Source organism: Eucalyptus grandis, chromosome 5, assembly GCF_016545825.1.
Source record: "Eucalyptus grandis isolate ANBG69807.140 chromosome 5, ASM1654582v1, whole genome shotgun sequence".
In the NCBI taxonomy this organism is placed as follows: Eukaryota; Viridiplantae; Streptophyta; class Magnoliopsida; order Myrtales; family Myrtaceae; genus Eucalyptus; species Eucalyptus grandis.
The window spans coordinates 17552696-17576317 of record NC_052616.1 but is presented as its reverse complement, the minus strand read 5'-3'; positions in this window follow the sequence as shown (position 1 = coordinate 17576317).

The window sequence follows — 23622 nt, the reverse complement described above, 5'->3', positions numbered from 1 at the left end:
CTTGATCTCTTGAAACGGATCTCTCTTTTGCTCTGATACCACTTGTCATGGGCTGATCGATTGGGATCATGACCGCACGGTGACTCGAGCTATTTTGAATTACCCAAGCCAAGCCTTACTCGATCAAACACTCACTCACTCACTCACTCGTATACCCGGATCGTAGAGAGAGGAAGTTTAGAGAGAGGAGTTTTGGAAAGAAATGAGCTTTGATATTACTGAAATAGTTGGATGATTACAAATGAGAGAGGTCACCCCTTCTTATAGTCGAGACCCTCGGATTACATCCGTTGATTTAGATTTGATCCGGTGGATGAGATCGCACCACCTCAACTACCAACATAAATACTAACTACCGTCTACCGACATAAATAACGGAAGAGACTTCTAGAATCAGGCGTAATGACGGTGTCGCCTGCCCTTTGAAACTTCGGGGAGAAGACTTGGTGGAAGGCCGAGTGAGAGCAGGAGGTCCTCCATGGATGAGTCACGGTTGTCCCTTGGGAACCTCTCGGATTGGTCCTCTTTCGGCCCGTGACACTAGGCACTATGATTTTTTCAGGGGAATGTGGGAATCTCTCTCTCTCTCATGTAATTTTTTTTAAGTGTCTGCTGATGGGCCAATATATATTGGTCCCACGGCAGAACAAAGTTTATGAATATATTAATGACAAAACTAAATAATCACAGATTACTAGAGAGGTTTCATGCATTACCATAATATTTATTGTAATAGTGTAAACAGATCGCTTGAAAACCTGCATATTTACATTTAGCATTAAATGTTTTATGAATAAAGAAATTTAAAAAATGCATACTATAATACTATGACCGTATTAGATCAACATTTATTGGAATCAATCAGATTAACTTCTTAAGATAAGGAAAGAAAGGAGCGAGTCAAGTCAATGAAAACGGCAGCTCTTTGTCCTCGAGCAGAGTCCAATCTCATTTACCAATTATGCGCACCACCCACACCTCACCCCAAAAAAAAAAAAAAAAAAAACAAAAACAAAAAAACTTCCCCAAAAAAACAAAACCTCTGACAATTATCCTCTGCCTTTAAACTTTCAGAAAAGACACTTGAGTTTCAGGTACCCCACTTATTTTCCGGGTCGTAATGGGAGGGTTGATTGATCGCACACTATCAAGTGTGCATGTGCATGTGCATGTGTGGTTATTTTATATAGCATTCCGCGTCCAATTCCTATGTATCTTTGACTTTAGGGTCATCAATTTTCCACTTATAGATTAAGTACTGCTTCAAATCCAGACATTTGACTTTTCTAAATCAAAATCACAACCTAACACGCAGCATTTGTGTAAAAGTTGCTATGAAAGAAAAAGTGATCAACAAGAATTTCATAAAGATGGAGTAAATATGCAAAGTTTCAAAGAATAATTGCATCAATGAAGAACTATTATAATTTAACAACACTTATGCGTAGTTGTGCTGGCACATGATACAGAGGGAAAACCTCAAACATCTATCTCACATATCACACAAACATCTTACAACCCAAAGAGAAAAAGAGAGATAAAGTGTGTTGAATTCCATCGTGAGATCAACTAGACAATGTCCTCCCCGACTCCACCTCCGTCACCGCTAACGGCTAGAGTCACAACAATGTTATTCACTGATGATTCTTCTCGGTTCGCAACATCAATTTTCAAAAGTTCTTTGATAATGCCTTGTGATTGAAGAAACATTTTTTGAGTCTCCAAGCAATTTCTCCGCACATGGATTTGAAGATCCATTTCATCTCTTGATAAATTTGTTGGTAATTGGGATTTGTAGCAACCATAATAAGGAAGAAACCATAAATAACCCACTTAATATAAGAATTTAGCACGATTGAGTCAATTACTACTCCAACGACGAGACATCCGAGTATGAGAAAAGTAAAATTGATGAATGTCTTTCCATGATTGCTTCGTGTTGTTCGCGAACTGATGCCAAAGAGCACGATGAGAACTATGGCTATTGTGATGGTGGTTGCTTGCCTATTTAAAAGTACATCTTTAGCTCCTAAAAGAGCAAATGACCATTTAAGCGAGGATGTCAAGAAATCTTTCGATTTTTCAACGATGGCATCTTCTTGTGCTTCAAGCCTAACAAAAAGAACAACAAAATCTCAAATCATTAATTTAAAGTGCAAGTAAATAATACTAAGCTTGTGCCAGGAGAATATAGATGGATTGATTGTGTAAATTATTATTTTTTATCAAGGATGGGGTTTTAAGAAGTTACACAAATAAGAATTTCAAGCAACATAGGAAGCCAAGTGCACTAAATGCTCGTGACCCAATGAAGGATATAGTTCCTAAGGAACGACATGCATATATGCAAGCAATGGAGAGTACTAATCTAACTGAATCTCGACTGTTGGAATGCAAAACTGACCTGGTCGAAGAAAAGTTGATGTCAGACATTGATTTGTGCTGGCTTTCGAACAAAGAGTGTTGATGTTGGTCTCCCCTCAGCACAAGAGGCAAAAAGTTCGCAGTGAATGCAAATTGTGTTGGGCTTCTTGGCTATCGAAGTCGGGCTTATATAAGGAGAATTTCACGGATAAGCTTTCGAACAAGGAGAGGCAATGCTCCTTTTCCCACTCTTAATTTGACCCATAGCTGGGGATTTCATTGATCCTCCTCTCCACCGATTCTCCAGTAGGACCCTCCATCTATAACATTGATGGAAAAGGAGTGCACGGGAAAAGATTGTAGGTACCAGTGCTTTGCAAAAACTTTTGTACCGTTTTCTTTGTAAAGTTTTTACAAAGGGCTGCTCTAGCACTCCTTTTCAGGTTCTCCCCCCCTTTTCTCGCTTTTCCCCATTGCTTCCATCGGGAATAGAGATGAGCATAAGTCCAAAATAAAATTTAGAATCGAAAAATTAGATTGATGATATGACATCCCAAAATTTAGGGGTGTGTAACGGGAACCGCCTGAACCAGGAACCGGCCGGACTGGACCAAATCAGCCGGTTTTGGGCGTTTCCCACAGTTGGCGGTCCGGTTCCCAGTTCCTAATCTTGGAACCGGTGGACGGTTGGTCTAGTTCCCGATTCCAAGGTGGGAACCGGATCGAACCGAACCGACCGGACCGAACACATTTTTTTAATATATAATTTATATACATAGAATTAATAAAATATATAAACATGATAACTTATTGCAATCAAAATTGCAATTTGAGGTAGGAACCTCTTATGTGGCCAAGAGACCATTAAAACCATTTTTGTTACTATTTTATTTATAGAAAAAATCTCTTTGTTAGTAACGTGGGCTGTGACTGAGTTCTCTGTTTTCAGGGTTCCTCGAGTGGTACTAGCAAGTTAGTTATCGAGAGAAAGAGAGAAAGTAAGAGACTCTTTCTTTTTTAATTGATTTATTAGGGATTTTGTGATGAATGGTTGAATGATCCTTGCTTTGTGTTTTGTTCTGCCTACTTGAGGAAATTAGATGATATACTCTTTAGTGAATAAGATTACAATTTTTTGACTTTTAGTGATTAAAATGTCCCCACGTTACTTGTTTATAGGATTACAATTTAAGCCAAGTCCAACCTTTAGCCAAATTGTTCATGGTCTTTATGGTTAAAGTTAAGTGTGAAACACACAAAGTGTGAATCACACAAGTGAAGTTTGAATATTTTGCATGTGGGAACATATGTGATTAGTTTCGTTGAATCGTCTGAGAACCGAATTGGATTGATCGGTCTGGAGTGCGGTCACTCTTTAGTGCAAAAGAGTCAGTCACTCTTTAGTGCGAAAAAGTAGAGCCGATTTTGTTGGACCGTACAATCACTTTTTAGTGCAAAAAAGTATAATCGATTTTGTTGGACCAGACCGGACCGGACCAGACCGGAACTGATGGTCCGGTCCGGTTCTCGGTCCTAGGACCAAACGGTCCGGTCCACGGTTCGCAATTTTGGGAACCGGTGCTCCCGGTCCGGTTCCCGGTTCTAAGGTGGAACTGGACCGAATTGGGAACCGATGACTCCTACCAAAATTTGACCCCATTTATATGGAATGGTTGTTTCGCCAACGCACTTATGATTATTTTACTCGGGATGACCACTCACGAGTTAACTAATTTATTAGGTGAGGTCGTTAAGGGATATAAACGCGACAAACTAGAGAATTCGATCAGAAATTGAATGCTCGACCATAATAAGGGTCAATACGACACCGTTATAAATCGATTAGTGAACAGATATAAGTCAATTCGATGGAATCACGTAGTCGAATTGCGGGTGATTCCATGTGATAGTGATATTCACATCGAACGGTAACAACTTGATTTTCCAATCGATATTATACTCGGGACATGTAATTGAAACCTCGTGATTATGTGACAATGGAGAGTCATCTACGATTCGGAGATGCACAAGCGTGGATTGAAAATTATCGACCACGGGTCAAACGCACTAAAATCTCTAAAAGCTACCCGATAGGTTAGGTCGTACTAAAGTCGCGTTCGGTCGATTTAACCACGAAATTTAATTCGGTTTCGAGAATCGGACGTTCAAGTGTGTCACGATTTATTTATTGTATGTCGTCTCATCGTTTGGAGAAATTTTTACAAGTTTCGAATTTTGCAGAAAAACGGTTTTCCGACAAAAAAAAATAAAATAGAAAGTGAAATTCGGATTAAAGGAAAAAGGGGAATTTGTTGCCCAAAAAGGAATTATTTGTGAGAAATTAGAAGAAATTTGTTGACTGAATGACCATTACGTTGAGGGCATGAAGACTGTGGGGGCACATGGCACATGTAACGAGTGCTTATATATTCCTTAAGCTTCTCATTGGTCATTCTCTTGACTCTCTTCTCTCTCTCCCACCCTTTTTCCTTCCTTTCATGCGTGCGCGCACCCCCTCAGCCGACCACCTCCCTTCTACTTCTTCTTCTTTCATTCTCCCCTCACGCTCTTTTTACGACCCTGGGTTTGGGTTAATTGTGGTTCATCTTAATTGAAGTTAAGTCTAATTCCTTTCTCTCCCTATATTTAGTAGTATTATACTTTTCTTCAGGTAATGGACGTAGTATTACGCTCTTGTCTCTTCCACTTCAAACCTCAACATGATATCAATGAAGGAGGTCCTGAGTAAAATTCTTTCCAAACCACTATTTGACTTTCCAATTTCATATTTCCACGCTTTAAACTTAGGCCAAAGTTTAGTCAAGGCATAAGAGGGAATATTAAAAATTAATTTTTTCCATGTAAATGATGGAACCACTCCCAATTCAAGAGGAAATTAATTTGGGTACCCATAAACTAAAGATTCCCACCTAGGATCTCCCTGCTGCAATTCTGGTGAGGATTGATTGGATGATCAATCAGTCCTCCCATTATGAGCCGGGAAAAAAAAAGCTACTTAGGTAGTTTGATTAACTCTAATATTGCATGTGGGTGGTGGAGTTGAAACTCTTATGTAGCTTTTCTCGAAGTCAAGGTAGAGGAAATGTCCGGGCTGCAAAGAAGCTGCTTTATGACAAAAACAAGGAGAATATGTCCGGGTGGGGGTAAGTGGCAAATGAGATCGAACAGTGCTCAAGATAAGCAGCCGGCGTTTCCATTGACTTGACTCTCTACAGTTTCATCATCTTAAGAAGTTAATCCGATTGGTTACAAGGAGGATCATCAAGGTGATTCATTTCAGAGGAATGAATGAAGTTATTAATATAAAGTTCAAAAAGTTCCGAGTGGATTTTGCAATTAGAGATTAAATACTGCTTCAAAACCTGGCATTTCACCTTTAAAAATCAAAACCACAGCCTAAAATAATGTGATGTTCCTACGGGAAAAAAAAAAGTGATCGATGAAAACTTCATTAAGATGGAGCAAATATGCAAAGTTGCAAATTTAATATATCAATGAAGAACGAGTATAATCTGATTGCATTTTTGAGTATTGTACAAACACATAATACAAAGGAAAAAGTTCGCACATCCATTTCACATGCTGTACAAGCATCTTGTTATACAAAAGGAAAAAGAGAGATATAGGATTGTGAATTGCATCATTTATCAAATAGACAATGTCCTCCCTGACTCCGCCTTTGTCATTGCCAACCGGTCAAGACGCAAGGTTATTCTTCATCGATGATCTTCTTTGTCCGCAACATTAATTTTCAAAAGATTTTCAATAAATAATTGTAATTGAATGAACAAGTTTTTGAGTCTCAAAAAAATTGTTTCCCACATGGACTTGACATTTTGTTTCATCGCTTGAAAAAGTTGGTAATCGGGATTTGTAGCTACCCAACCAAGGGACATATCATAGATAGCCTACTTGATGTTAAAATTGGTATGATCGATTTCTGTGCTATTCCAACAACGAAACATTCTAATATGAGAAATGTGAAATTTGATTAATGTCGTCTCACAATTGCTTCAAGCCCTTCGCAAATTGATGCCAAAAAGCATTATGAAATCTATGAATTGGGATGAAGGCTGCTTGTATAGATAATCCTTAGCTCTGATAAGAGCTGCTGACCACGTAAGTGAGGATTTCAAGAAATTTTTTTATTTTTCAACGATGCCATCTTCTTGTCCTCTGAGTCTACAAAAAAGAACAACAAAATCTGAAATTGTTAATTTAGAATTCAAATAAACAATACAGGCTTGTAGCACGAGAGGTCCCCCCACACGCTTAAATCTTGCTCGATGGAAACTTACTTATCCACAAATGAAACCGCAAGATGGTTAAAATAAACTGTATATGCGAAATATGATGTTCAGAATTTCTCCCAGATCGCATTACGGCATGTCACATTCAAATCCAAAAGTACAAACTAAAGCTCAGCATTAATGACAAGCAAAGTCTATATAATTAGTCTAAACGGATTGATTGCAGTAATTAATGGAAGACTCTTGATTGAAATGGATTGATTTTGGGAAAATAACAAAAAATATAGAAAGCCCAGTGCACTATATACTTGTGACCCAAAGGAGCGAGATCCACATACGCCTACAACGAAGAGTAGTCATCAATGCAAATTTCGCCTGTTTTAATGCAAACCTCTGAGCTTCGGTTGAAGGGAAGTTGATGTCGGACATTGATCTTTGCTAGCTGTCTAACAAGGAGAGTTCATGTTTTTATTTAAAAGAGAGTGTACATCGTTTCCCATATTCTAACCGGGTTGACACATTGTCTTCTTTTTTAATTCTCCAATCTGTTCTAACGTCTCTTTTTTTTAATCAGATTAACTATTTGAAAAAGTTCATGGTAAGTTAGCTTGGAAAAGCCAAATCATTGGAGTCAAACGAAAAGTTGTGTATATTAATTAATCATAATAGATAAGGTATAACTGTATAATTTTTTAATTCTCAAAAGGTTCGCGACCAATTCGTCACCATTCTAATGTCTCCATTTTTAATTGGATTGACCATTTGAAAAAGTTCACAGTGATATAGCTTGAAAAAACCCAATTCGTTAGATGTCAAAGGAAAGGTCGTGTACATGAATTAATCATAATAGACAAAGTATAACTGTATTCTTTTTTAATTCTTTCAAGGAATACGTGTTAATATCTTCCATCTTCATTAGTCTACTTAAATAATAATTATTGAAAATTCATATCTCCAAAATAGTGGCGTTAGCAGTAACATAATAAAGGTTTGTGTTTTCCGCCTTACATTCATGAGTAGAGAAAACATTTTACAATATTCAAATTACATGGACTAACCTTCGTACAAGTTTGTAATTGGCCAACAAAGGGCTAGTTGGAGCTAACTTCCCCTAATTAGAATTACAGGCAAATATGGCCTTATCACTAAATCCCCAAACCTATTTAAAATCCATACATATCAGGACCAAATCATCAATCGCCACAACTTAATTCTCCACGACTAAGTGTCTTACTTCATTTATAATATTAATGTATCCAATAACGAGTATTCGATAAATTATACGTATGGCAAGTGTGGGCGTATTGGTGAAATTCAATTTATCATGCTTGAAGACACTTTTGCATCCAATCCAAAGGTGGATAGATAGGGGCCGAGAATGGATTTAGGCCATATGAAGATTGTGGTCTTGACCCATCGGCGGGTAGCTGCATTGATTGAGAGTCCCTCCCTCATCACTAAGGTTGAGAGTTCGAAACCTGTGGTTGCTAGCATTGTAAGTGAAGGGCCATGATGATGAGATTTTGTGCTAGTCTCCCATGAAATATTGACCTAGGCCCAAATGTGCCATCAGGCCCTACTAGGGCCAGGAGACCCGTAAGGGGGTTCTGTGGATTCTCGGTTATCAATCTATATATATTATCGTGGTCTTAATGTCGTGTTGATGTGATGGGCTCCAACGATTGGTTTCATGATTATTTCTTGGACCAAGCTTTTCTCCCAGTTTTTGCCTGTTTGATAAAAGTTCACACGATGGCATTTGATGATCACTCCTTAATTAGATGAATCAGTCATAGCTTCCCGAGAACAAGCACTTGATTACAGAGTATATACATTAGTTACCTCCCACGGAGAGATCCCCTCGTTTCTTAGTAGTCGGTGAGCTATGGTAATTAGCTTATCCATCTCGGAAATTAAGGTCCCAAATTATGAAGTAGCAAATTCGAAATAAAGAGCTGGAGACTCTATCATGACTATTTTTTAAATATTTTTTCAGTCATTTTGTATATTGTCAGTCTACACCTAAATTTATCACTCTCTCCCCCACTATTTTTCACAATATTACAACTCCGAGTCATCTTGTAAGCGGATTTTTGTTCAACTCTAAGTCATTTTGACTTGTTAGTAAAGCTGAGGCAATAGCTCATCAATCCGGAGCAATGGGTTTCCAAATTGACGAAGTAGCAAATTAGAACAATGAGCCGGAGACCCTGTCGTGACTATCTTTAGGCATTTTTTTTTGTTTTTTGTTGTTTTGGCCCAAGTCATCAATTAGTGATCTTCAACCTCTACAGTACGTTATGTGGTAAGAAAGATCATTTGTTGATCCACTCACCATTGAATGACATGTCAAGTTATCATTTTCTTTTATCATTTGAAACAGGAAAAATGATCTCAAGAAATCTGGTTGAGGCTCGTCTAGAGAAGCAACTTGGAGCCTAGAGTCCTAAAAAGATATACAAGTATTGATATATCAGGTTGAGGCTCATGAGTTTGGTCACTTCCATCAGTACTATGAGATGGATGATCTCGTAAATGATATAAAACTACATAATGATATGCTGTGTATTGAAATGTATGACGGTGAGTAACTTCAACAAGGTGCTTGCAATGTTGACTCTCTTGGTTAAGTCAAACCTTTCGTATTGTTGCTATTGTTGTGGCTGCTAGTCGTCCTTGTATCAAATCGAGAAGGAATTAATTGGAATAAAAATAGATTCAAAAGAGAAAAAAGTGGCGAAACCATCAAAAATCCCAAACTATACTCATTGTGAGACATTTATTTTAATTTTTTTTCTATGACACGAAAATTTCAAACTTATAATTGTGTAACACGTTTACCTTCCACCGAGATTTCGTCAATAAGTACTGTTAAAAATCTACCTAATGAACTTTAAAATGTCAGACCAAAAAAAAAAAAAAAAAAGAACTTTAAAATGTAAACAGTGTTGAGATGGCATTGACATGACTTAAGTGAAATAAAAACAATGCTGTTTTGGCTAAAAATTATTTGATGAAATCTTGACGGAAGGTAAATATGTAATATAAGTATGGCTTAGGGCTTGTTATATCAAAGGAAAAAATGTAAAGTATATGTATCATAGTAAACATAGTTTGGTGCTTTTCATATTATAAAAATAAGTTTATAATAAATGTGTCATAGTGGATATAGATTAGGGTTCTTATGATTTTTTCCTCAAAAAGAATTGGCTACTTACTCCGCTCTCTAAGTTCTTAGAGTTCTTAGAGCATATTCAAATAAATGAATTATGTACCTTTCAAGTGGCAATGTATGATCTGTCATTTTTGGAGAAGTTGGAGTTCAACGAACTCTGATTTTTTTAGTTTTTTAGAATTGTGAAAGACGAAGTGGAGCAAGCCCTTGGTTGCAAGGGATATATAGAGGTGTTGTGTTGTCATCATTAACAATCTTGATTTTCAAGGTTCTACATCTAATGGTGGCAACCCCTTAATACTCTTGATTTTCAATGTTCAACGTCTGACAGGGACACGAGACACCTCCTTGGTTTTCAAAGGGGATCCCATCGGATCCATTCATTTCTTGACCCCTTTCAACCAGCATCCTCGTGAGTTGGTGGTAGGACAGGACAGCAACATTGTGTACGAGTTTCTTTAGGGGTTTGAAACACCTCATTTATCACGCTGAACGACAAAAAGTAGTGCGGTTAGGTATGGTTGAAACATGCAAAACTGCATTAATCCCATAGAGCGTGACAAATTAATGACCTATCAGAGAGAGTCGGTGGCGTTACCGCGTTGTCATAGTATAGATCGTCAGTGTCCTATTCGTTAGAAAATCTGCATATTTACATTTGACATTTTATCTTTTATTAATTAAAAAAAATTAAAAGAGTGCATTCTGTAATACCACGACTTTATGATATCTAACAGTGCTGTAATCAATCAGATTAACTTCTTAAAATAATGAAAGGCTGTGGCGGGTCAAGATGAAACGCCAGCTCTTTGCCCTAGAGCACCGTATGATCTTATTGCCAGCTGCCTCCATTAGGGGAGTTCTTGTTTTTGTCATGTACAGCTTCTTCTCTGCCCGGACATTTCTTCTGTCTTATCTTTGAGAAAAGCTAAGGGAGGGTTTGATCGATCATCCTACTAATTTCTCGTACAAAGGGTGGGACTATATACACGATTCGGTGCGCCTGTTCATCAGTTGTTCAAAGGGGATTTTCCACTTCTAGTTGAAGTACTGCTTCAAATCCAGACACGTGACCTTTCAAAATTAAAATGACAACGCAAAACGCAGCACTAAATGTGAATGTTGCTATGAAAGAAAAAGTTATTATATGAAGATGGAGCAAATATACAGAGTTGCAAATTTAAATGTATCAATGAAGAACTACTATAATTTGACCACACTTTTGCGTATAGTAAAAATACGTAATACAGAAGAAAGACCTTGGATATCCATCTCACATAGCGTACAAATATCTTACAATGCAAAGGAAAAAAAAATGAGAGAGAAGAGTGTCGAACTCCATCATGAGATCAACTAGACGATCTCCTCCTTGATTCCGCCCCCATAGCCACCCACCGATCGAGTCGCAAAGGTGTTATTCATCGATGATCCTTCTCGGTTTGCAACATTAATATTCAAAAGATTTTTGATATACACACATAATTGAATGAACAAGTCTCTGAGTTTGAAATAAGTTGCTCTACACATGGAATTGATGATTTGTTTCATCTCCTGAAAATGTTGTTGGTAATCGGGATTTGTAACTACCCTAGCAAGGAACCCAACAAAGATAGCCCACTTGATGTAAGAATTTAGTACAATTGAGTCGAGTGTTATTCCAACAATGAGGCACCCTAGCATGAGAAATGCAAAATTGATGAATGACATTCTATGATCACCTTGTGTTGTTTGCGAACTGATGCTAAAGAGCATGATGAGAGCTACAGAAATCCCGATGAAGGTCACTTGCATGTTTATAAGTAAATTCTTAGCTCCGAAAAGAGCAAATGACCATTTAAGCGAGGATATCAAGAAATCTTTCGCTTTTTCAACAGTGGCATCTTCTTCTTCATTGAGCCTAATAAAACAAACAACAAAACCTGAAATCATTAATTTATGGTGCAAGTAAATAACACAAGCTTGTACCAGGAGGATATAGATGGATTAATTGGCGTAAATTATTACTTTTGATCAGTATGGATGGGTTTTTCCAAAGCTGTACAAATAATAATTCCAAGCAACATAGGAAGCCAATTACTGTAAATGCTCGTGACTCAGAGGAGGATATAGTTCCTGAAGAATTACATCAACATATGCAAGCAATGAAGCAAACTACTATGTAAATCTCAACCGTTTGAATGCAAAACTGACCTCTGAGCTTCAGTTGAAGTGAAGTTAATGTCAGACATTGATCTCTGCTAGGTTTCCAACAAAGAGTGTTGATGTTTTTTTCACCTCAGTGCAAGAGGCAAAGAGTTCGCAGCAAATACAAATTGTGTCGGGCTTCATGTCTCTGAAGTAGGGTTTTTGTAAGGGGAATTTGACGCATAAGCTTTCGAACAAGCATAGTTGATTCTCCTTTGTCCCACTCTTGATTTGGCCTATAGCCGGGAATTTCACGCATCCTTCTTTCCACCGATTCTCCAGAATGCCCCATTCAGCCTCGATTCTCCAGTAGGACCCTCGATCACTCCTTTTCTCGCTTCTCCCCTTTGCTCCCATCGGGACGAGCTTCCATCCTGGAGCTTACCTTCGCTTTGTTAATGAATGTGCTTGGTTTTTCCTGTGGAAAAATGTGAAGCCCTCTCTTGATTAGAGAGTAATTTTACTTCGGAGATAGCCCACTAGTTGTTGTATTAATGAGTTGTGCATTTCTTTTTCTTTTTTCCCTTATTTTGTACTAGGAAACCATTGTTCTAAATAAACTAAATACAAGCAAGAGTGAAAAAAAAAAAAAAACTACTAATTTCAATGACGAAGAGTGAAAAAAAATCTACTAACAATGATGACCAATTACATGGCCGAAGATAGACTCATTAGGAAAGCAATTTAGAGTTGAGAGTTCCAAAAACAATGTAAAAGTACCGGCATATTGGACTTGGGCTTGCAGGTCCCATCACTTCAATCGATATTGTAAGATTGATGACATCGCAAATAATGTAAAACTGCTGAATCACATTGCTTACTGCTTAGATATGCTGTGAATTTAAACGTGCGATGAAGAGCAACTTCAACGAGCCGAATATAACCACTGGGGGTTCGCCCCAGTGGCCACCCTTCCAACATGAAAGGGGGAGGTGAGGGGTTCAAATCCCCACCTCCTCAGGGGGGATGGGGGATAGGGACGCGTAAGTTTCGAGCGTGGGTTGCGACTCCCACGCCCTGCAAGAGGCAGGGCACAAGTCTGCGAGTGAGTGTAGAGTAGGAATAGCGTAGGACTGACCAAAAAAAAAAAAAAAAAAACGAGCCGAATACAATGTGCATTTACTTGATTAAGTCAAACATTTATTGTAGTTGTTATTATTGTAGTTACTTGTGGTCCTTCTACCGAATGAGGAAGAAATCACTTGCAAGAAAAATAGATTCCATAGGAAAAGAAAAATTAGCTACTTAATCTGGCCTTGAGCGGAGTTCTCTGATTATATTTACATGAACGAATTATGTATCTTTTGAGTGTCGATGAATAGGCCACCATGCTCTATATAAGTTGGAGCTTAATGAACGCCCGCTGATTGCACGGTATATATAGAGGTCTCGTTATGTGAATGAGGAAGTGTCTTAAAAAGTGTAGATGAAAGAAGCTTTCGGACAATTTGAACGATATGACATACGCGTCATTGGTGTCAAAGTCATTGACGTCAACGACACCAATGTCCAAAAGTATCATTTTTATATTATTCAATTGTTCGATGTCCCAAAGTATCACCTTAATATTATTAAATTGCCTAAAGTATAGAAAGTGTCACGTCCCGATCCTCCAAGCATGTGCCCATCCCTTCTTAGTCGATCTTATTGCGATATCTTAGGAAGCGTCACCAACGCATTCATTTTTAATGCACATGCAGAAGCAAATTATTAATCCCCTGACAATAACAAATGTAGGATAGAAAAGCAGGACAACAAATTTCAAATCAACACATTAATAAAAACCACAATCTGGTTTACAAATAGAGGCCAATTCTAGGGTTTAAGTATAGGAAGTCTATTTTCAAAAAGAACTTCTGAGTCATCCATGCTCCTGACCCTTTCGCCTTAGCTTCAGGATTCTTCACTGTAGGGACCTAAAAATGTTATCCCGCAATGAAGTAAGACAATGTCTCAACGAGTTCAATCCCCTAAGACTCAACTAGAAATATAATACGCCCCTATGGCTACGTAAGCACAAACACGAGTCAGAATTTTTACTTTTGCCTCTGTTCCTTCCTGTAAGTCAGTATATCTCATAGATACACAAATCACATCAACCAATCAATTCAATCAATTAGATCGAACTATCGATTAATCAACTCCGTTGATTACATGTCATCACGGCATTCTCTCGGTCAGCCCAATCAATACTATCTATAAAGTCCGGTCACCTTGCGGACAGCTTACTCTAAGCTGAAAATAGACAGTAGCTTGCCTCATGGCTAATAAATAGTATATTGTTCCTTCTCTAAGATGACATATAGAGTCATTGAGCTGATGTATATACCATTCATTCTCTAAGATAACATATAAAGTCATCGAGTTAATATAATATAACATTCCTTCTCCAAGATGACATAACAAGTCATCGAGCCAACGTTCTTTCTCACTTTTTATCATACTCGATAAAATAGCCGTGTGTGGGTACACGGTTGGCCTTAGCCAAAATGTAATAATTTCCTTTCCACAAATCCCACAATTTCATATGGTCCATCAAAATATTTTTGGCATTGTAAACCGACACTCGGTTATTTTCCAATTAAATACTGAAAGTAAATAAATTTAGGAATATATCCTAAAATCACAATCCACACCAAATCAGTACAAATTCGAGTTTGATTAAATAAACATATCACACAATCACAATCAGCATAAAATTTTAGTCATCGGCTATCCCGGTCTAATTTCTAAGGCGATGATCAATAGCTTACCAAGGCGATGAAAAGCCTAATTGGAAGCCGAGACAAGCCCGAAAAATTACCGAACCACTCTAGTTAAATACTAGAGCATGTCTAGGCTCTAATTTCATTAATTATCCACCTAACATGTATTGGTAATTAATTAAATTCACTAATCTAATCTAACTAACCACATAATAAATGCTTAACCTAAACTAATCAACTCTTAAACGTCATTAACTTACTAAGCAAGAATTAGTGAGTTAAACTCACCTGATTAATTATTCACTCGGATCAAAATGACAGGGTCACGGTAAGGAACAACAACCTCTAAAGCGGGACCGCCAAGCGGGGCCAGGACGGGCCCGAAAATGGCTACACAAGGCCTACAACCCTTGCTAGAAATTGCTTCAGAAATTGGGCCCAAAGTGCTGCAACGGTGGTTGGTTTGGGCACGGCTCGAGTTAGAATTGACCATCGCGGGTGGGGGTGCATGCCGTGGCTGACACGCCCATGAACCGGGCTGAGTTGACGCTGCTAGACGGGCTGCAACGGGCTGCTGAATTTGCTGGAATGGACTTCGAAAGCGGGCCAAAGTATACGGATGAAAGCAGTTTAGGTGGAGCGAAGGCGGGCCAATTTCTTCGTGGCTGAAAGAAGGAGATTCGGCAGGTGCACATGAGGAAGACAGCAGCAATCAGGCGAGGGTTTTGTGGGGCAGCGAACAAAGATGAAAGCAACAAACCGAAAGAGACAGAGGAGGGCAAATCGTTGATGCCAGCTGAGTCAGGGAGAGAGAAAAAGACAGAAGATCATGCATTGGTGGATACGGTAAGAATGAGTCAAAGGGGAAAAGTAAAATTGAGGATTTGTATAGGGGCTGTCGGTGGGGGTAACGAACCGAGAGAGAGAGAGAGAGAGAGAGAGAGAGAGAGAGAGAAGAAGAAGAGGGAAAATGTGCGGCCAAGGGGGGTATACGTGAGGGGACGTGGGACCAAGGGAAAAAGGGGCAAAATAGATTAAAATCAAAATTATAATCTTGATCAACTTCAAAACACTTTGTCAATTGGTCATTCTAAGGCTAATTTCTTCACCAACTTGCACAATTTGATGTCCCATTGAAGACCAAGATAGGACAGTCCCTCAAACCTACGAATTTCCCTCAAATTCGAATTATATTTTCCTTTTCTCGTAATCCAATTTCTAAACAAACTTCTCCGATTGAGGTCCAATTTGATGCGGAAAAAGCCCGCAAAATTCCATGCACTAACTCACTCACATCAGGTATAAAAAATCCCTTCAAATAGGCCAATTCGAATTTCTGTTCGTTTTCTGAAACATCCAAAACAATTTTCCGTAAAAATCTCGAACTTGCTGGAAATTCCTCAAAAGATTAGTCGACGTTCCTAAAATAACTTATGACACAGCAACACTTTCAATTTCTGAAATCGAATTTAAATTCACGGTTAATTTCAATCAGACGTGCTTTTAGTGTGACCTAGCATACTGGTAGCTTTTAGAAATTTTTGGTGTAATTGACTCATGGTCGATTTTTTTTCGAGCCACACGTACTTTTTCGACACATTGGTAACTTTCGATGATCGTGAAAATCTCGAGATTTCAAATACTGACATAAGATACCAAAAACGACAGAAAATCGGTTTAGTGCTAATCAACGAGAATTTTGCAATTTAGTAGAATCACCCACATTTAATTACACATCTCAGTCGAATCGACCTATCTCCAGTCTCTAATCAATTTTAAATTGTGCCGTAATGACCCCTGTAAACTAGTACGGTCAAGCAGTCAATTCCTGGTTGAATTCTCAAGTCTATTGCATTAGAATCCATTAACGGCTTCACCTGATAGGTCAGTTATCTCATAAGTGGCCATCTCAGAGAAAAACATTATAATCGCGTCGATGAAAAGCCCAACTTATCTAATCGAAATCAAAATTTGAAATTAAGGATGCCACAGAAAGTATAAGTTTATTTACTATTAAAGCAGACACTTCCTGATACATGTCCTCAATATGAGCGTTAAGCTTGAATTGGATAAGTAAATTGGTTTAAAGATAGGAAATCTTCTTCATATCCATGTCCTCCTTGCTAGGGCTCTTCATTCAAATTGGAAAAAAGAAAAAGAAAAAAAAAACCTTTCATTTTTGCCTAGCTATCAATTCGTGTTAGATTTGTTTATAATTTGTATGACTTTCTGGGGTTAAAACACCGACTTTTATTTTCAAACTACAATAACCGAAAAAAAAAAATTGTGTTGACTCACATTAATGTATGGTTGAAACTTGCAAAAGTGATTTTAGCGCCAAAAATAAATTCAGTTAATGAACTCCTAGAGAGGACATGTGCATGGCCGCGATGTAAATTGTCAAGTATTCTTGTTGCCCAAAAATCTGTGTGCCTACATTTAACATCGGGAAAAAACCACCAAAAACCTCAAATTTTATTTAAAGTGACAAATTTACTCAAATTTTTTTTTTGACACAAAAACCCTAAATTTATATCTGTATAACACATTTACCCTAAACTAAAAGGCATTTTCGGCTTTTACTTTTTAACTTTTTTTTTTTTCTCTTTTTTCTTCCTCTTCTCTCTTCCCTCCACCTACCATGGCGGAAGGAAGCCGGACTCAGGCAAAGGCCACCCTTGATTTTCAAAGGGATCCCACTGGTTCTACATAGGATCCATTTGACCGGACATGGATCTTGGGTTGGTCCCGACCACCTCCCAATGGGAGTTGGTAGTCCAGGCATTGTCATGGTGTAAATCGTCATAATGTTCTGATTGTTAAAAAATCTACATATTTATATTTGACATTTTATCTTTTACGAATAAAACAATTTAAAATAGTGCATGCCGCAATACTATGACTGTATTAGATCAAGAACATGTGTTGTTCCTCTGCCGTAACTTTGAGAAAGACTGTAGCGAGTCAAGTCAATGAAAACGCCAGCTCTTTTCAGCCCGGACATTTCCTCTTCCTTAACTTTGAGAAAGGCTACCTGAGATTTCAAATTCCTAACTTACATACAATATCAGAGTTAATTAAACTTCCTTTTCTTTGGGGTTGGAATTAAACTTTGTTCTTAGCTTCGCTTTTTCCGACTCATAATGGGAAGGTTTGATTGATCATCAGATTAATTGCTCGTGCAAAAGTCGTGACTATATACACATATAAGAGTTTTCTTAATATGAGCTATATTAATTGATATTATAATTTATCATTCTATGGAATTGGTCTAAGGTGAGATAAAAAGTTTATTAATTAATCTAATATGAGACTAGTTAGTGTAAGCTGAGTTGAGCCCAGCCCATAATGAGAGGGTTTGGCTAAAAACTTTATAAATAAGTACTCAAGTCTCTTATCTAATCATAACTCTCACAATTATCCCCACAAATGAATGTTTACCACGCTAAAAAAAGAAAGGTCGTCTTATTGAGTCAGTGATATAAAAGGCAATAAAGGAAGATGACTTGTGCTTAGATCATCACTTTTTCACTTCTGCATCAAGAACAATAGATTTTAAAACAGGTACATAAATCTTTCTACTCGATTAAATGTGTTCATGCTCTAGTTATGAAGATGGTAGGATGGCACATTTTAGCATCTAAAATGTGATATTGGAGCATCTATAGATTAGAACACGGACATATAGTTTTTGCCATTTTTTTGTGATTTTTTGTGTAGCAAAAATCATTTTTTATTATATAAACTAAAAGGACTCGACAAGACGAGCAAAATCATAGGCAGCATGCCATCGAGAGAGACCACACATTGCCCCCACGCTTGGCCATGCTTAGTTGGGGTGTGGTGCACGCACCCATATGCCCTCACATGCCTTCACAAGCGCTCACGCGTAAGCATGCCTTGTGCATGCACTAGTTATGAAGATGGTAGGATGGCACATTTATATGTCTAAAATGTGATATTAGAGCATCTATAGATTAGACACGGACGTATAGTTTTTGCCATTTTTTCGTGATTTTTTGTGTAGCAAAAATCATTTTTTATTATATAAACTGAAAGGACTCGACAAGATGAGCAAAACCATGGGCAGCGTGCCACCGAGAGAGACCACACATTGCCCCCATGCCTGGCCATGCTTAGTTGGGGCGTGGTGCACGCGCCCCGTATGCCCTTACATGCCTTCACGAGCACTCATGCGTAAGCATGCCTTGTGCATGCATTGCATGGGCTAAGGTTGTCGTCATCATGACCTCAGTAGCCCAACAACCCGGGAGACTCAACCGGACTCATTGACCCTTCGACTCTACTTGAGATTTGACTGGTTAACTTGCTCAAACCGGGTTACTATTGACTAGACCAATTAACCAATTGGACTGTACGGCCAAACCGGGAATTGGTCAAATCGCCATCAGTTGGACCGGATTGCAGGGCTTTGAGGTCACCTGCGCTTGTGCTTCACGCCCCCACACACTTAGGTGGCACTTGTATAATGATGGGATGTCTCATGTTCTATTATGATGTCACACTCTCAAAGAATGTGATTTTGTATTAATTCATAAAGAGATACATAACAGTGCAGTGGATGAGTAACTGATCATAGTGGCTCATATAACTAAATGTAATGAATTCACAAAGGTCGAAATATATTTTCATAGTCGCTATCATGTGAGGACTTTATAAGTACATGTCATATATTCTGTCCAGAGGTAATTATGTGATTATACATGTAACTCTTTAGATGTGTATTTGTGCATCAAGTTACGCAGTGTTTACATGATACCAATTATATGAATTGCTTATTTTTCAATCAATTTTTTTTAAACGGTAAATCCGTTACTATTAAGATTTTTGCTCGTTTAAACTTTAAGAGATTTGACTAGTTACTATTGAGATTTTTTAAACGGTAAATCCATTACTATTGAGATTTAACACGTCTTGGCGAATTCTATCCCCTAAGATCCGATTAGTAAATCAATACACTATCTGAGCTGCCTATGCACGCACGGATCAGAGGACTTACCTTGACCTCAGATTCCATCTACATATTAGCACAGTTCAATATGCATCCAAGTAATCACATCATTGATCGAAGCATCAATCAAATCGACCTAGTCGATTACATGTCAATCAGATCATCTCATGGTCATTTCCAATCAATCAATCAATTCACAGCATCATATTAATGCAATGATCAATCGATATAGTCAATTACATGTTTTCTTGATCATTTCTTAGTCGGCTCATCTCATACTATCTATAAGTCCGCTTATATCAGAATTGCTCGCTCTAAGCTAACATATCGCCTGTAGGCTGATGTAGTACAACAGTATATTATTCTCGCTAAGCTGACATATCGCCCGTAGGATAATATAGTATATTATCCAACCATTCAATCAATTCCATCCTTTATCATTCTCGATAAAATAGTCGTATGTGGGGACACAGTCGGCCTTAGCCAAAGTATAATATTTTCCTTTCCATAACTCCCACATTTTATGTAGTCCACTCAAATATTTTTTTTGGCATTATCAACCGATGCCCGGTTATTTTTCAATTAATAACCAATGATTATCCAATTAAAGAATAATTCATTATTTCACAAATAATTCAATTCAACATGAAATAGAGCTCAATTAAATAAACGGACTACGCCATGACAATCTACATAAAATTCTGATCGTCGCCTATGCCGCCTAATTTCCGGAAAATAAATAAATAATTAAACTAATTTTGAAAATAAATAAATAAATACTAAAAATCCAATTTAGGCCCGTGTTGCCTGATTAGACACCAAAACGAATCGGGAAAAATCTTGAGATACATTCAATAAATATTAGAAGCTCTCTACTTGCTAATGACTAAGTCTAATCACCTAACATGCATCATTAAATCACTAATTTAATTGTTCTAGACTAATCTAACCATCTAATTGCATTTAATTAAATCTAACTAACCCCTAAGCATAATTAGCAAACTAAGAAAGCATTAATGAGTAAAACTCACTTGGTTAAAAGCGGGGACTGGATCACTGTGACGGCGGCCGAAATCGAATCTCCGGCGGCGTCGGCGGACACTCGGGTTGGGCCCAAAGGCCTTGCAAGCCCACAGCAATTTTCTGGGCTTGGGCTGAACTTGCGGTTGGGCTTGGCTTCGAGGGCTTGGGCTTCTAATGGGCTGGAATGGGCCAAGCTGCTGCAGACTTGGGCTCAATGGAATTGCTGGAGAGAAGATAGGCTGTTGATGGACTGATCCACGAATGAGCTGGGCCGAAACCTGGGCTGTTGCTGGGCCCGAAAGACAGGCTGGATTGACTGAAACTTGCGGCAGAACTCATGGACTGGGCTTCGGCTTTGCTGGAATTTGCTGGGCCGTTGCTGGAAAAGATGAAGGACGCGCAGCTTCGATTGAGGAGACTGGCGTGCGAATGAGCTTCGCTGGGCTCTTTGTTGACCGAACGTGGTAGCTCGGAGGAAGAGGCAGGCTGCAGGGACGTTGATGCAGCGAGGAAACGTGGCAGCTTCGGTCTTCAAACGGTGCTGGCGTCAACAAGGCTTCAACTGTTGACTTGGGGAACAAAAGTTGGTGGACTTGGACGCGTGGGGCAAGCGTCGATGGTGGAGTAGCTTCTGCCGTGAGCTGCTTCGATGAAGCTAGATACGGAGGAGTCAACGTGGCTGAGGGAGCTCGCTTGCTGGTTGACTCGGCAGGAAACAAAGCTTAGTGGAGGATGGGCGTGGGCTGCAGAGAAGCGAAGCGGTGGAGCTGCAGGTGATGGCTTCGGTCAACAGAACATGGAGTCAGTCTCGATGGAAGACTTCGCGCGGATGGAGGAACACGCGGACGCTGTTGCTGCTGGGGAATCTTCGATCGTTGCTAGACATGCACAACCCCGAAAGAAAAAGAAGGGCAGCTGGCGTTGGGCTTCGTGGGCGTGGAGATGCAGAGGAGTCAACTTTACTGGGGTTTTCTTTTCTTTGATTGACCAAGGAAGCTAGGTAATGGGACGTGTGGCAAGAAGGGAGTTCGGTGGAGATGGGATCGCACGGAAATAAAACTACTGGATTGCTCGGTGGAAAAGAAATAAAATGATGGTGTTGAGTGCATGAAAAAGGAGAAGAAGCAAGTGTGCGAAGGAGGAGGAGTCGTGCACGAAGAGATGAAGACCGGCAGAGCTTGTCCAACAAGCTGGATGAGAGAGAGAAAGGCTAAAAAGTCCAAAATCTTAGCCAATGTCTTAAATGCTTGGTCCCCTTATCTCCTCATAATTATCCCCTTATCCAATAATACTTTCCAACAAATATAAGTCCAAAATAAATCCATTTTGATGCAATTAATCCTAGGTTCCGAATTTAGCTCTAATTAAACTTCAATTTCCCCTCCGATTACCCAAATCGAGGTCCGATTTCGTGGTAGAAAAATCTCGAATAATTTTCTATAAGTCCCTGACACTCATAGGCTCAGTTTAGAAGTCCCAATTTTCATCAATTTAGCCCATCTGAATCTCTGCTAATTTTCCACAACATCCGAACCGATATTTCATAAAAATCTCGAAATCTCTGAAAATTATTTGGAGGATGAGTCGACGTTCCTCAAATAGCTCGTGACACTATAGAACTTTCAATTTCTGAAATTGGGTTCAAATTCGCAGTTAATTTCCATTCGACGCGTTTCTAGCGTGACCTAGACTACCGGATAACTTTCAGAAATTTTTAGTGCAAATGACCCGTGGTTGATTTTCTTTGAGCCACAATGAACCCACTCGACTTAATGATGACTCTTGATTGTCGTGAAAATCTCGATGATTCAATTACGGACACAAGGTACCAAAACGACAATAAAATCATATTAGTGTCGATCGATGAGAATTTTCCAATTTAGTGGTGTTACCCACGATTAGCCATACATCTCAATCGAACCAATCTATATCTGATCTCAAATCGATTTATATATGTGCCGTAATGATCTTGACAGATGAGCACTATCGAGAAGCCAATTCCTAGTCAAATTCTCAAGTCTATTTGCCTTAAAATTCTTAATGGTTTCCTCAGATAATCCAGTTATCTCTAGAATGATCAATTCTGAGAATAACCCTATAGACGCGTAAATGAAATACCCGATTTATTCGGTAGAAAACATGACTGAAAATCTAGGATGTCACAAATTTACTTGCTATTTATTAAGCATTCTATTCAGGAATACTTGAAAAATGGTTTGTTTGCAGACTACATTGCTATACAGATGATGGAGGTTTTAGGGGCTAGAAACCGTGTATTGTCTAATGTTGAGATAAGAACACACCTTCAAACACTACTTAATATGAAGTATGATGGTTCTGTTGAAGTGAGAGATTATGTTTTGAGGATGGTAGATATGCAAACAAAACTTCAGGCCCTTAATGTTGCTATTCCTTTTGCTTGCATTGTGCATTAAGTTTTAAACACTCTCTCTCTTGATCTTGGGGTTATCAAGACCAATTATAATTGATCAAATTATATGTGACTGACATAATAAAGGATTGTGTTTTCCTCCTTCCTTTCATGAGTTTGAGAAAAGGTTCTAAATTTTATGTGACTGATCTTCGTACATGTTTGTAATCAGCCAATGAAAGCACTAGTTGGAGCTAGCTTCCCCTAATTAGAATTACAGGCATATATGGCCTTATAACTAAATCCCCTAACCTATTTAAATATCCATTCATATCCAGGAGCAAATCATCAATCGCCACCACTTAATTCTCCACGACTAAGTGCCTTACTTCATTTATAATATTTTCCATATCCATTAACGAGTATTCAATAAATTATAAGCATGCCAAGTGTGGAATTATTCTGAAATTGGAACTATTTCATGCTTAAAAACAGTTTTGCTCGCAATTGAACGGTAAATCGATAGGGGCCGAGAATGGATCTGGGGCATATGAAGA